A 16,935-nucleotide genomic window follows, 5' to 3' on the forward strand; every position below is an offset into this window, starting at 1 on the left:
GTTAAGTAAATATACTGTCTAATGAAGTTTATACACTACTGGCCATTTACATTGCTACACCACGAAGAAGACGTGCTATAGGCGCGAAATTTAACCTACAGGAAGAAGATGCTGTGATATGCAAATGATAGCTTTTCCGAGCATTCACACAAGGTTGGCGCCGGTGGCGACACCTACAACCTGCTGACATCAGGAAAGTTTCCAACCGATTTCTCATACACAAACAGCAGTTGACCGGCGTTGCCTGGTGAAACGTTGTGGTGATGCCTCGTGTAGGGAGGAGAGATGCATACCATCACGTTTCCGACTTTGATAAAGGCTGGATTGTAGCTTATCGCGATCGACATTGCTGCTCGACTTGGTCGAGATCTAATGACTGTTAGCAGACTATGGAATCGGTGGGTTCAGGAGGGTAATACGAAACACCGTGCTGGATCCCAACGGCCTCGTATCACTAGCAGTCGAGGTGACAGGCATCTCATCCGCATGGGTATTACGGATCGTGCAGCCACCTCTCGATTCCTGAGTCAACAGATGGGAACGTTTGCAACACAACAACCATCTGCACGAACAGTTCGACGACGTTTGCAGCAGCACGGGCTGTGGTTACCCTTGACGCTGCATCACAGACAGGTGCGCATGGGATGGTGTAATCAGCGATGATCCTGGGTGCACGAATGGCAAAACGTCATTTTTTCGGGTGTTCTGTTGACAGCATCATGATGGTCGCAACCGTGTTTGACGACAACGTGGTGAACGCTCATTGGAAGCGTGTATTCGTCGTCGCCATACTGGGATATCACCCTGCATAATGGTATGGGGTAACATCGGTTACACAACTCTTTCACCTCTTGTTCGCATTGACGGCACTTTGAACAGTGGACGTTACATTTCAGATGTGTTACGACCCATGGCTCTACCCTTCATTCGATCCCTGCAAAACTCTATATTTCAGCAGGATAATGCACGACTGCATGTTGCAGGTCCTGTACGGGTCTTTCTGGACACAGAAATTGTACGACCGCTGCTCTGGCGAGCACTTTCTCCAGATCTCTCACCAATTGAAAACGTTCACCTCTCTTGATGAACTGTGGTATCGTGTTGAAGCTGCATGGGCAGCTCTACCTGTACACGCCATCCAAGCTCTGTTTGACTCAATGCCCAGGCGTATCAAGGCCGTTATTACGGTCAGAAGTGGTTGTTTTGGTTTCTGATTTCTCAGGATCTATGAACCCAAAATGCGTGAAAATGTAATCACATGTCAGTTCTAACATAATATATTTGTCCAATGAATACCCATTCGTCATCTGCATTTCTTCCTGGTGTAGCAATTTTGTAAGGTGTCAGGCAAATCCAACACCTTCCATGAGAACCCTGACATGATAAGCAAATCCAGTGGTATGTCACATAGCTCCGAATAAATCGTGACATTAAATTAACCGAAGTAATACGAGTAACGAGTGAGCAAATAAAATACCGCAGACTAACACAAGAATGCCTAAATGCATGTCATACCTTCCCACCGTGAGGCAGACGCAGTTCCGAGGGGAGAAACGAGAACAGAAGTCGAGAGCAGAACCGTGTTAAGCTAGAAGGCCCTACGATAAGGGAGGGACTGGACACCCACGTCGCCAGCCTACCGCTAAGACCACACCACCTGCACGTTTTAGCGTGAGACTTTTTCTCGTCTCTGTTACGTCAAGGACCACCCCCCAGCCCATGTTAAAAGCTAGAACCCTCCAGAAGAATAGTATATATCTTACGATAACGCTAAAAGGAACACACCAGCTGCAGGTTTTAGCGTGAGACTTTTTCGCGTCTTTGTTACGTTGCAAACTTTAAAAACATTGCCCCACCACGAAAAGTATAACGTTTCTCATTGGATAGACAGAATTTTTGTAGGCGGAGCTTAAGGTTAACATTGAGACCCTGAGTGGTCAGATGAAAACACAGCCAGATAGTTTTTTTAAACCAACTTCGGTAAATTGTAGGAAGGAGTTAGTTCCGAGACGGCGAGCTGGATGGTGCTGCGCCGGCCGCCGCCCCCCTGACGAACACCGAGAAGGTAGTGAACGCACGCGATGCCGCATGTTTGAGCGCATAAAGCTTCACTCAGAACTGCAGAAGTCTTATCTGTTACACCCCCTTTTTGCGTTATACTAGTGTCGATCGTCAATTAAAGCTCATGGTGTTCACATTTGCCACTTGAAGTAAAAATCTCAAGCGCGATGATTTTTCTGTTGTATAGTTATTGAGAAGCCACATCAGCCAATGTAATTTAAGACAAGTTAGATAAGTTATTAAAGATAATTGAGGGTCACTGTAGACCATTTCTGATAGGTTTTCTCTTTTGTGAAACTTAATTTAAACCTAGATTATAGATGTGATATGGCATAGGTCATCCTTCGATTCATTGTAGAACTTGTAAACCCACTCAGGGAATATTCGTTCACATTTTTGTTGAACGCAGTTGGTTTTTACCATCCTGTATTAAAACACTTCCTTTTATCAATAGTGCAATTTATAAACGATGTTTTGTGAGTAGAATAAAATTTCCAATGGTTAACTTAACTGTTTTTTCGACGTTATTTTACCAGCTAACTAAAAATGGGAAAGCCTTGAACCCCTTCCACTAAATTTCGTTAGTATTAAGATTCTTTTACAGGGAGTGCAGTGGAGCTGACGCTGAGATCGTTAAGTATTTGGTTATATCATCGCTAGTCTCACTAAACTCTTCTGAATTCTACGTGTCTTGTGTGGTCTCCTTACCAGCAACAGGTCCCAGGTTCAAACTAGCCAATTCCCTAAAAAACACGCTCAGAGCGTCGTTGCGCGAAAGTGGTAGGGAGACACGATATAGAACAAACAGACACCACCATGAATGTTTAGAATTTTAATGGCCAGTAGTGTAGGAGAAGCGTCCAATTAGTAATGGACACATTTTTATTCTGGGCATATTTCGTTTGAAAAAATGTGTAATTTGTTGTGGGACATTGTAGAGTATTCCCGCTTCGTCCTCTACAGTTTCATGCAGTTCTGATACGTGGTGGAGCTATGCATATCCCCCAAAAAGACGTCTGTAACGAGGGTACGTTCCAATCAGAGAGCTGTCGTTGATCTGATTTTGGCGGAAAACCCTAGCATTGCAGATAGCCATAGATGCTTGCATATGTGGAAGGAGCCCTAGCAGTGAACAAAAGCACGGTGAGTCGTTGGTCGAGGCGTCTGTCATCATCACAACGAGATCGCGCAAACTGCCCAATCAACCGCGTGCAGCACACAACTGTGACTCCTGCAATGTTGGAACGTGCAGACACTCTCACTTCAGACAATCGATGGATCGCAACCAAGCACTTCGCTCCACACCTGGACGTCTCCGTTGGTGGTGCTTACACTCTCGTTCGCCAGATGGGGTACTCAGAGGTGTGTGTTCACTGCATTCTTCACCCCCTAACAGAAGACCATAAAGAGCGACGAATGAGCTGGGGAATGGCTTGCGCATATGTGGACCATGGGGAGGTTATTTATGCAGTCAGTCGTTGTCTCTGACCTTGAGCAGTAGAGCGTGACCATGCGGGCATGCAGGTCCTTCCAGGAAGATGGCATAAAGCCGTCACACTGAACGGAGATTATGTTGAAAAGTAGTTTTTTGTAGCCAAATGAGTGGGGAATAATGTAGTCTATTGGAACCTTGAATAATGTGAACCTGCTTTCAGAAAAAAATACGTTCTACTGCTTATTGAACGCCCATCTTATATATATAGGGTGTTACAAAAAGGTATGACCAAACTTTCAGGACACATTCCTCACACACAAATAAAGAAAAGATGTTATGTGGACATGTCTCCGGAAACGCTTAATTTCCATGTTAGAGCTCATTTTAGTTTCGTCAGTATGTACGCTTAATGGAGCACGTTATCATGATTTCATACGGGATACTATACCTGTGCTGCTAGAACATGTGCCTTTACAAATACGACACAACATGTGGTTCGTGCACGATGGAGCTCCTGTACATTTCAGTCGAAGTGTTCGTACGCTTCTCAACAACAGATTCGGTGACCGTCTGATTGGTAGAGGCGGACCAATTCCGTGGCCTCCACGCTCTCCTGACTTCAGCCCTCTTGACTTTCATTTATGGGGACATTTGAAAGCTCTTGTCTACGCAACCCCGGTACCAAATGTAGAGACTCTTCGTGCTCGTATTGTAGACGGCTGTGATACAATACGCCATTCTCCAGGGCTGCATCAGCGCATCAGGGATTGCATGCGACAGAGGGTAGGTGCACGTATCCTCGCTAACGGAGGACATTTTGAACATTTCCTGTAACAAAGTGTTTGAAGTCACGCTGGTACGTTCTGTTGCTGTGTGTTTCCATTCCACGATTAATGTGATTTGAAGAGAAGTAATAAAATGAGCTCTAACGTGGAAAGTAAGCGTTTCCGGACACATGTCCACATATCATATTTTCTTTCTTCGAGTGTGAGGAATGTTTCCTGAAAGCTTGGCCGTACCTTTTTGTAACACCCTGTATAGGTTAACAATTAATAATAAGATGCTGCTCCACTAAGTCAGTACTGGTTCTTCGTCAAATTACGTTCGGCTACCACTGTTGTCGAGGGATGGCAAGGCCTGACTCCAATAATAATCAGCTTCAAGTGGCTGTAAGCTTAGGGTGACCAGACGTCCGGATTAATCTGAACATGTCCTTTTTTTCTCTTTGTCCAGGGTCTGTGCGGATTTTTACGGTGTCCTGCTTTTTCGCAAATTTGAGGGTAATACTGTTACATTTACAATTCGTCCTGTTCTACTGCTCTTTTCTTACATACTTGGCACAGGCCGACCGGTGTGGCCGAGCGATTCTAAGTGCGGTCTGGAACCGCGCGACCGGTGCGGTCGCAGGTTCGATTCTTGCCTCCGGTATGGATGTGTGTGGTGTGCTTAGGTTAGTTAGGTTTAAGTAGTTCTACGTTCTAGGCGACTGATGACCTCAAACGTTAAGTCCCATAGCGCTCAGAGCCATTTGAACCATTTTTATTGGCACAGCCTTCATGACAAACAAGCACGAAAGGTGGCGCCAGGATCGTCGATGTTATCGTTGATAGACCTATAACCGAATGCAAATATCGATTATTTAAAATTTTCGTTTCGTATTTCCGCTTTGTATTGGCTTGACTTCCTGTAGTGCACCTGTGATTTGTGAGTGTAATTTTGAACCGAGTGAGTTACCTAAAATATTTGGCTATGCCTATACGAAAGTGTACATTTTCTGATGTCCTTTTCTGCAAATATCCGGCTTTCAACAAAGGGTGAAATGAATTTGAAGCGGAATGTAAGATTTGTGGAGGCTGGAACATACGTCTCAGGGGCCAATAAAGGAAAGAAGTAACCCTACAGAGTGTCATGGTTTTATTTCATTGTTTGATAGCCATTCAATTTATTTGTATTCGGTAGGTTAAGTTGTAGTTTACATGCCGTCAGCTGCTGCTTGAATTGTAGATGTTGGTAGCGGTGCGGCGTCGAATGAAGGGAAGCGAATGGTCTTACGTTTTTCGCTTTGTAAACAATTCCGTGTTGTTGACGTAACAAAACAATTGACGACACATTGTCACCACAATCAATGTGTTTAATTTTTTTTATATTGCTCAGTTAACCACCACCTGACCATTAGTAACAATTGACAACTAGTTTTAATTCCCGGCAGAAACACGCAATCTTATTGGCTGCCTGAGCGCTATAAAACGAAATGCATGTTGCTTTGTCACTGAAATGTTAAATTTCTTCCAGAGGTGGCCAATATATTGAACATCATATTGCCACTCAGAAGCATAAAAAAATAAACTCATTTATTAAAAGTGAAAGTGTGTTTGATGGGGAATACTGCAGATCAGGATAGCACGCGTCAGCTTTGGACGAGTCACAAGAAAGTAGCCGATCAGGAGCGGCGTTTAGGCAGCCGTCTTTGTTAAATCATAAAACTACGCGTAAATACTAAAACAATTGATGCTACACTGTCACCACAGTCAATGGTTTTAATTTAAAATAAAAAGGTAGTGCTCTGGGAATCACCAGCTGATCACGAGTAACAATTAACTACTATATATACGAAGACAGTAACTAGTTCTCGAAAAATCAGTTACTGTTGATAACCAGCTTTTCGCTGGAATAAATGATGATAAACTGAAAACCCTCAGCTGCCGACAGGTGTTGTTGATATACCTCGATGTGGACAGCTGAAAATGTGTGCCCCGACCGGGACTAGAACCTTTGACCTCCTGCTTACAAGGCAGACGCTCTATCCACCTGAGTCACCGAGGACACAGATGAATAGCGCGACTGCAGGGACTTATCCCTTGCACGCTTCCCGTGAGACTCACAATCCCAACTATCCACAATTCTACATACGTATTGTACCTTATAGACATTTGCCCAACCACTCAACTCGCGCACGCTTTGGCGATTCCAGTAAGAGTTTGGGCAACCTGTGCGCAGCTGAGGTTTTCAGTTAGTTTATTTTATTTATTTATTGTTCCGTGGGACCACATTAAGGAGAAGTCACCATGGTCATGGAGCGAGTCAGTACATGAAATTGTAACACAATTGTAGAAACAGATTAAATCAAATATAAGTAACATATTCAGGCGACAAGTCGTTAATTTAAATGAAGAAAATCATAAATGTAACACTGGAATTTGCTTAATTTTTTAGCTCTTCCTGGAGCTCCTCGACAGAATAGAAGGAGTGAACCATGAGGAAACTCTTTAGTTTAGACTTAAAAGTGTTTGGGCTACTGCTAAGGTTTTTGAGTTCTTGTGGTAGCTTATTGAAAATAGATGCAGCAGAATACTGCGCTCCTTTCTGCACAAGAGTCAAGGAAGTGCATTCCAAATGCAGATTGGATTTCTGCCTAGTATTAACTGAGTGAAAGCTGCTAACTCTTGGGAATAGGCTAATATTGCTAACAACAAACGACATTAAAGAAAATATATACTGTGAGGGCAATGTCAAAATTCCCAGACTATTGAATAGGGGTCGACAAGAGGTTTTCGAACTTACATCACACATACCTCGAACAGCCCGTTTTTGGTACAAAAATACCCTTTTTGAATCAGAAGAATTACCCCAAAAAATAATACCATATGACATAAGCGTATTAAAATATGCGAAGTAGACTACTTTTCGTGTTGAAATGTCACTTATTTCAGATACTGTTCTAATGGTACACAAAGGGGCATTTGGTTTCTGAACAAGATCCTGAACATGGGCTTTCCACAACAGTTTACTATCTATCCGAACGCCTAGGAACTTGAACTGTTCCATCTCGCTTATAATATGCCCATTCTGTCTGATTAAAATATCAGTTCTTGTTTAATTGTGAGTTAGAAACTGAAAAAACTGAGTCCTACTGTGATTTAGCATCAAACTATTTTCCACAAGCCATGAACTTATTTCATGAACTACATTATTTGATAATGTTTCAATATTACACACAAGAGCCTTCACTACCAAGCTGGTGTCATCAGCAAACAGAAATATTTCTGAATCACCTGTAATACTAGAAGGCATATCATTTATATAAATAAGAAACAGCAGTGGCCCCAGCATCGACCCTTGGGGAACACCGCACGTAACAGTGCCCCATTGGGACTGAACATCGCTACCACTCTCAATATTGCGGAGAATTACCTTCTGCTTTCTGCTCTTAAAGTAAGAGGCAAACCAATTGTAAGCTACTCCCCGTACTCCATAATGGTCCAACTTCTGCAGTAATATTTTGTGGTCAACACAGTCAAAAGCCTTCGTTAAATCAAAGAAAACACCTAACGTTCACAACCTTTTATTTAATCCGTCCAAAACCTCACAGAGAAAAGAGAATATAGCATTTTCAGTTGTTAAACCATTTCTAAAACCAAACTGTACATTTGACAGCAAATTATGTGAATTTAAGTGCTCCAGTAACCTTCTATATACAACCTTTTTGATAACTTTAGCAAACACCGATGGCATAGAAATAGGTCTGTAATTGTCAATATTATCCCTGTCTCCCTTTTTATAAAGTGGCTTCACTACCGAGTACTTTAATCGGTCAGGAAACCGACCACTCCTAAAGGAAAAATTACAGATATGGCTAAGTACTGGGTTAACATACATAGAACAATACTTCAGTATTCTGCTAGATACCCCGTCATATCCATAAGAGTTCTTGGTATTTAGTGATTTAATTATCAACTCAATCTCCCTCTTGTCAGTATCATGGAGGAGCATTTCAGGTAACAGTCTCGGAACACTTTTTTCTACGAGCGTTATATGATTCCCTGTTGGGACTAGGTTTCTATTTAGTTCACCTGCTATATTCAGAAAGTGATTATTAAATACTGTACATATATGCGACTTATCAGTAACACGGACATTCGCACTGCGCACTGATTCTATATCCTCTACCTGTCTCTGCAGTCATCATTTATTCCAGGGAAAAGCTGCACGGTCATCAACAGTACCTGTTCTTTCGAGAACAAGTTACTGTCTTCGTATATATAGTTAAAGGCTACCCAGCCATTGACCTTCGTCTGTGCGAGTGCACACAGTTTGCCCAAACTCTTACTGGAATCGTCAAAGCGTGCGCGAGTAATGAGTGGTTGGGCAAGTGTCTATAAGGTACAATACATATGTGGAATTGTGGACAGCTGGGAATGTGTCTCACGGGAAGCGTGCAAGGGATAAGTCCCTGCAGTCGCTCAATTCATCTGTGTCCTCGGTGGCTCAGGTGGATAGAGCGTCTGCCACGTAAGCAGGAGGTCCCGGGTTCGAGTCCCGGTCGGGGCACACATTTCAGCTGCCCGCATAGAAGTATATCAGCTACACCTGTCCGCAGCTGAGGTTTTCAGTTACTCATCAATTAAGTAATAGTTTTACCGGTAATTCCCGGCAGTCACGTGACTTGTCCAAAGGTGACGGGTGGTATCGTCATCTGCAGTTGGCCCGTGTGAGGTGTCCTCCTTTTTCTTCTTTTGCCCTCCTTTTTGAAGCTGCTTGTCCTCCTTTTTAAACAACTGCATCTGGTCACCCTAAGTAAGCTGCAGTAGTGACGCCGAGATGAGACTCGCCCAGGATGGACTAGCGCAGAGAGCTGTGCCAAACCAGTATTTGGGACAGAAGACCGCAACAACAGCATGTAACTGTGTGATGAGGGTCTCGCAATCTTACAATTGTGTCTGCGCACGTGAAGGCGGCCGGGCAGATGAAGTCAGAGAGGGAATTATCAGACCGACCAATGGCCTCCCAGGGCCCACAGCAGCCAATCAGAGTGCGCCGAGCGGCTAGGCTCGCCAGCCAGCCAGTGTGTCGAGGGAGCAGAGACCAGCGGACATGGCGAGGCTACGGTCTGTGTTGTTTGCCGCGCTGCTCTTCGTCGCTTCGTGCCTCCTCTTCTCAGCAGGTAAACACCGCCACCGCGGTCCCTGTCAGGTGAATCACCTACCACGCACAGCAGCCTTTTTATTTATTTGTTGTACTTATTACATCGAACCAGGGAGTGACACATGCAATAAGGCTGGCGCTTATCGCTGAAATGACCGGTATTCAGTTATATCGAGTTTTTCCAACTCCAGTTTAACTGGACTGTTAAAACCGCTCAAAATAAACGGTTTCAGAAATGATTTACCGTTCTTTAGTCTTATTATTTCCTAATGTAGTAAATGCAGAAACCAAACTGTTTGGAGAATTCAGACTCGCTCATTTTTAAGACACACAGAATCAAAACAAAACTTCCTGGCAGATTAAAACTGCGTGCCGGACCGAGACTCGAACTCGGGACCTTTGCCTTTCGCGGGCAAAGGTCCCGAGTTCGAGTCTCGGTCTGGCACGCAGTTTTAATCTGCCAGGAAGTTTCATATCAGCGCACACTCCGCCGCAGGGTGAAAATCTCATTCTAGAATCAAAATATTCAACTAAACAGGTTAATAAAAGAAGACTTAGTCGATCCACCGCTCGATGCTTTCCTCGAAAACTGATACGTGGTTGAAAACTGCAGTACAAAAGAAATCACCAGTGTTCCCTTATTGGTTCTCATTTTTTCCAAACTCTCCTCAAAAACCATGTTGTAATCGCGGACCATTGGGCATTACCAGTAGTCAGTGCTAAAGGATGAAAACGGAGAGTGAAGAATTCTATTTTTCGTGTTAATTTGTCCGTTTTCAAGGGCTACAAGGAGATAAAGGTTTGTTAATTAGACACATGCAGCAGATCGGCTGTTTTCTATTTTTATTGTAAGCATGAGTGAATTGTTATGTTACGGGTTTTCTCCTCCTATTTTTCTCACAATTTTATTATCTTTTAAAACAAATGGAGCATTGCACTTGACTCACGCTGCACTTCGTAAACACTTCCAGCCTGAGGATGGTGGCATTCTGTAAAACAATCGGTGACGTAGAAACTACCATATAGACGATATGTGACAAGTCTCGCACATTGCACGTACACACGCGCCATCTAACAAGCCACTCCACATTGTAAATTCAATACCGTGCCAATTCTTACTCGTTTCTGCTGGCGTTGCCGGCCGAGCGGTTCTAGGCGCTTCAGTCCGGTCGCAGGTTCGAATCCTGCCTCGGGCATGGATGTGTGTGATGTCCTTAGGTTGGTTAGGTTTAAGTAGTTCTAAGTTCTAGGGGACTGATGACCACAGCAGTTGAGTCCCATAGTGCTCAGAGCCATTTGAACTGCGCAGTAGTATGGGGACGCTACACGTAAACAAACATCGACTGCTACAGTCGCAGGTTCGAATCCTGCCTCGGGCATGGATGTGTGTGATGTTCTTAGGTTAGTTAGGTTTAAGTAGTACTAAGTTCTAGGGGACTAATGACCACAGCAGTTGAGTCCCATAGTGCTCAGAGCCATTTGAACCATTTGAACTGCGCCGTAGTATGGGGACGCTACACGTAAACAAACATCGAAACACACGTCAGTCGACTACAGTGCACGAAAACCTAAATCGGGCAAGGTAGAAGTATCTTCCTACCCATTCGCAAAGTGTACAAGTTAGGTGGGTCGACAACATATTCCTGTCATGTGACTCACATGCCGTCACCAGTGTCGTATAGAATATATCAGACGTGTTTTCCTGTGGAGGAATCGGTTGACTATGACCTTGCGAGCAAATGTTTTCGGTTCCCATTGGAGAGGCACGTCCTTTCGTCTACTAATCGCACGGTTTTGCGGTGCGGTCGCAAAACACAGACACTTAACTTATTACGGTGAACAGAGACGTCAATGAACGAACGGACACACCATAACCTTGCTAAAATATGGAAAGTAAACTTTTCATTGAAGGGAAGAGTTGAACCAAGGACCTCTCGTGCCGCAGCTGCTCACGCTAACCACGGGAGCACGGCTCTGCTCAGTTCACGCTCTCCATCTTGCGCATGGACAACTCAGTTTGTATATTTCGCCTATTTTTTCATAGTTCCACACAAATTCTTCCTGTTTTATCGATTGAGCTGTGTTAAGTTTTTCAATGCCTATCCACTATACCAACTTATAAGTAAATCTGATGGGGGTGCGATGGGGAGATTTCCTTGTTAAAGCCATTTGAATCATTTGAGCCATCTGCCGGCATTATTCGTAAAATAACACTGATTACATTTCCCATTTGCTATAGTAACGCAAGATTTTTAAAGCAATGCAAATTTTAGAAATAAAAATTACCCATTCTCTAAGAAACGATTATTTAAAACGAAAAATTTTAGCACTGCAACTACGGTTAATTGATGTTTCGGTTTTTTAATAAGTTACTAGTGAAAATAGAAACAGCTGTTATAACTGGTACCAAACAAATACTGAAAAATACCGGTTATTCAGAACTAAAACACTGGTACTGGTTTAAACCGGTCGGTTTTTCCCATCCCAAACATACAGTACCTTTTTTGTATCACAGTTACCTAACAATTAACAATTTAGTGTGACAGAATCTGTGCCCCCTCCTCCCAGCCCCTCGCACTGTCCATGGCAACATATTAACTTTTCAGACAGACTAGATACACTGCCATAGTGCGAGAACACAAACAAAGCCCACCAGTTAAGATGCAGTGATACCAGTACTCTGCCTGCTCTGTAGTCTTTCTCGCGCAGTTAAAAAATACTATTCAGTTAAAAAAATTGACTTTTGCATCCTATAGCCTCATACGACAGCTCCATGGTCATCTGCCTACGTTCTCGTTAATGATCATAATTGTTGCCATATTTCGAAACTGATTAACCCACCGCACCAAAGTCGGAAAGTTTCCAATGAAATATAGCAGTCATAACGCAGTTATGTTTGGTGCAAACTCACACACTGCAGCGAATGAAATGTACCTAACACAATGAAATCTTTATGCAAGCGCAACGGATTTTACTAAGCCTCACCACAACAACACACTAATGCATTTGCAATTGCAACGAAATTCTGAACCAGAGAGCTATAAGTGAGCATCTGTGGGCAAGACACATAAATTTCGCAACTAATTATGATACAAACCATACACCTGGGCATCTCTGACTGCCCTCTCTGCTTGATGAACAAACCTTTCACGTGCTTCACTTCGCCTTAAACAAACGGTTTATTTGATACTGTATTTATTAGATGATTTGCACTAAAGCCATTTGTAGTCTTTCTACTTATAATTTTGAAATGAATTTCTTTGACTCATAGAGGCATTTTTCTGCTACATGCATAAATAAATGCATAAATATTAGATGAAAATCATTTGTTTTGCTTACCATCTCGTATTTCGTGAGACACCTCAAAGTGACAATGCTCGTTTCAAAAACAATAGTAGTGTTGAGATAAAGCTGCACTGAATTAGAGGTTTTAATAATATACGCCAGCAGCTGGAAATCTTCACCCCAGCAGTGCCAACATATTTTCAGCAAAGTATACTTCTAAAAAACGATGGAGGTACATTGTGAGCACCACAAAATGTTTTAAAAAATTTCGTTAATAATTTTTTACTTCCATTTACAAAATACTTTTTAAAGACACGTTGACGTATAAGTACGGTACATAACCTGAAATTATTGAATATACCATTCACTGTGCAAAGTCGCATCTACTAGAAAGGGGGGAGACATTGTGATTACTTCAAGTAGACTTAATTTTTAGGTTTAAAATAACTATAGAGCACGGTAGAAGAACTCGTTAAAACAATAAAAGCTGCCTATAAAAATGCTGATGTGTGGCCTACGTAATACATATCGATGTGGTGTTGAATCCATTGTTATCCGACGCATTTCGGGTGTAGCCCACCATCAGGTGTCAGTGTGACAAATAATAAAGACAAGTGCAAATAATGATATCATACAAAGCAGCGTAATCAAAGAAATGATATTACATGATCCTCAAATGTAATTAATTGTATACAAAGTAAATACACGCCATTTAAGATCATTACAAGCATTGACAGGGACGTTGAATAACTTCATTACAAAAGTCTAGCAAAACATATGTCGTTGTGTACAAAGAGTAGACCTAACAGCAGCTGATTACAGTTGCAATGTTGCTAACGGAGCCTCAATGTAAGCCCTTATCGCTAGCGGTCTGCACTTCTCATGCACGTTGTCCGCATCTCGTGCTCGTGCGGTAGCGTTCTCGCTTCCCGCTCCCGGGTTCGATTCCCGGCGGGGTCAGGGATTTTCTCTGCCTCGTGATGGCTGGTTGTTGTGTGATGTCTGTAGGTTGGTTAGGTTTAAGTACTCCTAAGTTCTAGGGGACTGATAACCATAGATGTTAAGTCCAATAGTGCTCACAGCCATTTGAACAATTTTTTTATGCATGTAAAAAAAGGAATATTAATACAAAAGAGCAAAAGTTAAGCTAGCTCTAGTGTGCACAAACATCAGTTCTAAAAAGCAGTATTCCGTTAATAACAACGTCATACAGAACCAAATTATCTGATTTGTTCATGATTGTAGTAGGGGATACCACATCTGATGCAAAGTTGATTAAAATAATTATTTTTAAATAAGGCAAATAAAATTAAAATTATCTAGGTTTACCATCATAGTTATGCAAGAAAGTCAACAATAAAGTACAACACAACAATTCAGTTTTCGTAGAACAAATGTATTTCTACATGCCAGCTTTATATTTACAGTAAAACTTCTGAAAGACAGTTCACTAATAAACTTAAATGTCGTCTTTTAAATTCCATAAATATAGTGAAAGCTAAACGAAATAAGCTGTGTTGGTTTTCATTGCTTTTTCCGGTTCACAAGTAAATCATTGAAAAACTCAAAGAACCACCTACTACTGCCTGAGCTCTGGTCATTTATTATAAGTTCTCACTCTCATTACCCATATACATTTCTATTTTTTCAAAAATATCCAATATTATGATCTTATTACGAAAATGCAAACTGGACAGCTCATATTCAGTATTTTTAAGCTGATGTTAGTTCTCCTTTAAATGAAATTGCAATGCTCTTAAACTAATTATGTATCCGTGTTCACAAGATCTAATTGAAACTCCCTTCATGTTTGTTCGTTGTAATATTTCCCACATGAACGGCAGAAAATCTTACAGATACCAGTACTACAGAATTTATTAGGTGGTGGTTCTAAGCTGTGTCGCAGCAATTTAACCAGTTTATTATTCGTTTGCTATCCCACTGTATTACTATATTTGCGGAGACATCTGCTATCCTATCTAACATGGACCCATACTATGACAACGAAACATACTTTTTCCGCCTCCTTGTTAACCACTTCATTCTTTTCTACTCTGTTGAAAATCTTTCTTCCAATTCTCCTGACTGCCGCCTCTGTAAAGCCATTAGACATTCCGACTGGAAGCACCATTTCAGTTTCTTCCTCAATCATATCTTCTGAGCAATCTAACTCAGCTAGCCGTTAAAACCTTCAAGTAAAATAAACATGCTTTTGAGTTGGCAGGCGGCATGACTCTTGCGGTATAATCAAATTCGTAGCTGTTGGCTTCCGAGATGTTTCAGTTTTAACAGTATGCCCTATTCTGGTGCTTTGTATGTCCACAAAATTTTATTGAACCCACAACTTCGATTTCATGAGTTAACTACATATTTCTATGTAAGGAGTTAGAAATATTGAAATATTCGTTAGCCCGGAACGTCATTTTCATCACCAAAAAATTTATGAAAATGTGGTCGACGTATCTACGTTACACTGTAGTCTGTTCTCATGCTGTGGCGTATGTTTCAAACAATTTGCTCTCTAGAGAATTTATGAAAATTTTTGAAAGGGTGCCTGAGATACTTGAGCCCATTACAAGACCATTTTTTGATGACTTTCTTATTGGAAGTAAAGTAATTAAAAGATAAGGATATTTTAAGTCACTCCAATAGCTCAGAAGAATATACGTAGCGACTATTCTTCCAAACACAACGAAATTATATTTGCTATAGCTGCGATTCACTGTCATACAAAACTGTTTGAAGGACATCATCTTTATGCCAGTGACTGTTATAGTTTTTTATTACACTACTGCAATTTCTGCCTTAGGCCATTATCAAGTGCTGATAATGGCATAAGTCCGAAACTGCAACAGTGAAATAACAACCTATAACAGCCACTGGCGTAAAGATGATGTCCTTCAAAAACAATAAAATTGTTATAAATAACTTCCAATGTTATATAAATTGGCACATTCGTATAAAGATTATTAATATCGAAGGATACAAGACATTCATTTTCAGGCAAGACTGTATTTTGTAAAACTGTGCCATCTCAGAACTATTTTTGACACTGAACAGCTTTTGGAAGGTACAAAATTCTTTAATTTTTGCTTGACATAATCTATTTACAGAGTATTCTGGACTTTTACAAGCGCTATCTACAGGACGAATATGGTTGTTTTCTTTACGGAGCTTGATTTGTGCTCCTAGAAGGGCGTTTTTAGGATTCATCATCAGTAACTTTTTCTTTTTCCATTTAGTATCTGGAAGCGTAATAGAATTGTTAATAGCATTTCTGACAACATTAACAAAAGGTGCAAGTGACTATTTCCCTGTACTATTTCATTTTCTTCAAAATATTTTTCTGTTTTGGGAATGTTATCTGCATCGTTAACAACAACAAATGGGGTACTCTAGTCAGGCTTTGCGACCGACATCTTATTTTTTAACAGTTTTTAGTTTAATTTCTGTACGGAGTTACACAGGCGCTTCAAAGGCCGATTTTTATTACGAGAAAGTGCAAGTGAATTATATGTTTTTATTGATATATTCCGTCTGTACAGATTGAGACAACTTTAGTACCTTGCAACCACTCATAATCTCTGAAATAATTTCTTTAATCAACTTATTAACGAAGTTTGGTGGCAGGTTAAAGTTTAAGCCTCTGTTAAGCAGTCATAAATCTTCGTGTGAGAGTGTGGTACCGGTCAAATTAACTAGTCTTGCTTCGAATTCGTGTTTAATTACTTGGTCTGTTGCAGATGTACTGCACCCGACGCGGTTTACGATCAGATGTTGCAACTTCCGCAAAGGCCTCCGTTGAACAATACTACACTCCTAACACATATATTCGTAGATTAATGTAGCCCCATCATACTCAATTGCTTTGGAGTGAGTAACGCACGAAAACGAGCGTGGAAAAGATTTGCAAAATTGTTAGTTAAAAGTTTAGATTTGTGTATTACTCTGGTTTCAGTTTTTATCCAAGTCATATCAGACCTAGCTATGATGCAATATGCACAATATGAATCACTTTACATCTTAATTTTAGCGTACTACCATCCACAAAACTATATGAATGACCTGAATTGCGTTTCGCCTGATTTGCATGCAAGCCGCATAACATAACTGTCTTGCGGGTCCTCTAATGCCATTGCAGTACAGTCGTTTCACTTTCCAAAATTGCTACCACAAGACATCACAAGGATTAAAGCAATCACTCCAGTTGCAAATTCTAGGAAACGCATAAT

At 41.4% G+C, this 16,935-nt stretch overlaps 1 long non-coding RNA gene and 1 other non-coding gene across 2 annotated transcripts in view; both read left to right on the forward strand.

The window, feature by feature from the left end:
• Positions 1-8,750: 8,750 nt before the first annotated feature.
• On the forward strand, positions 8,751-8,824 carry Trnat-cgu (transfer RNA threonine (anticodon CGU)). Its single transcript has one exon. It is a non-coding gene; the product is annotated as a tRNA-Thr (tRNA).
• Positions 8,825-9,268: 444 nt separating this feature from the next.
• LOC126295165 (uncharacterized) overlaps positions 9,269-16,935 on the forward strand; it is a 45,068-nt gene continuing 37,401 nt past the window's right edge. The window contains exon 1 of the long non-coding RNA XR_007552395.1: positions 9,269-9,437. This is a non-coding gene — a long non-coding RNA (uncharacterized LOC126295165). The remainder of the gene's footprint in view (positions 9,438-16,935) is intronic.

The sequence above is a fragment of the Schistocerca gregaria genome, chromosome 11, assembly GCF_023897955.1.
Source record: "Schistocerca gregaria isolate iqSchGreg1 chromosome 11, iqSchGreg1.2, whole genome shotgun sequence".
Lineage (NCBI taxonomy): Eukaryota > Metazoa > Arthropoda > Insecta > Orthoptera > Acrididae > Schistocerca > Schistocerca gregaria.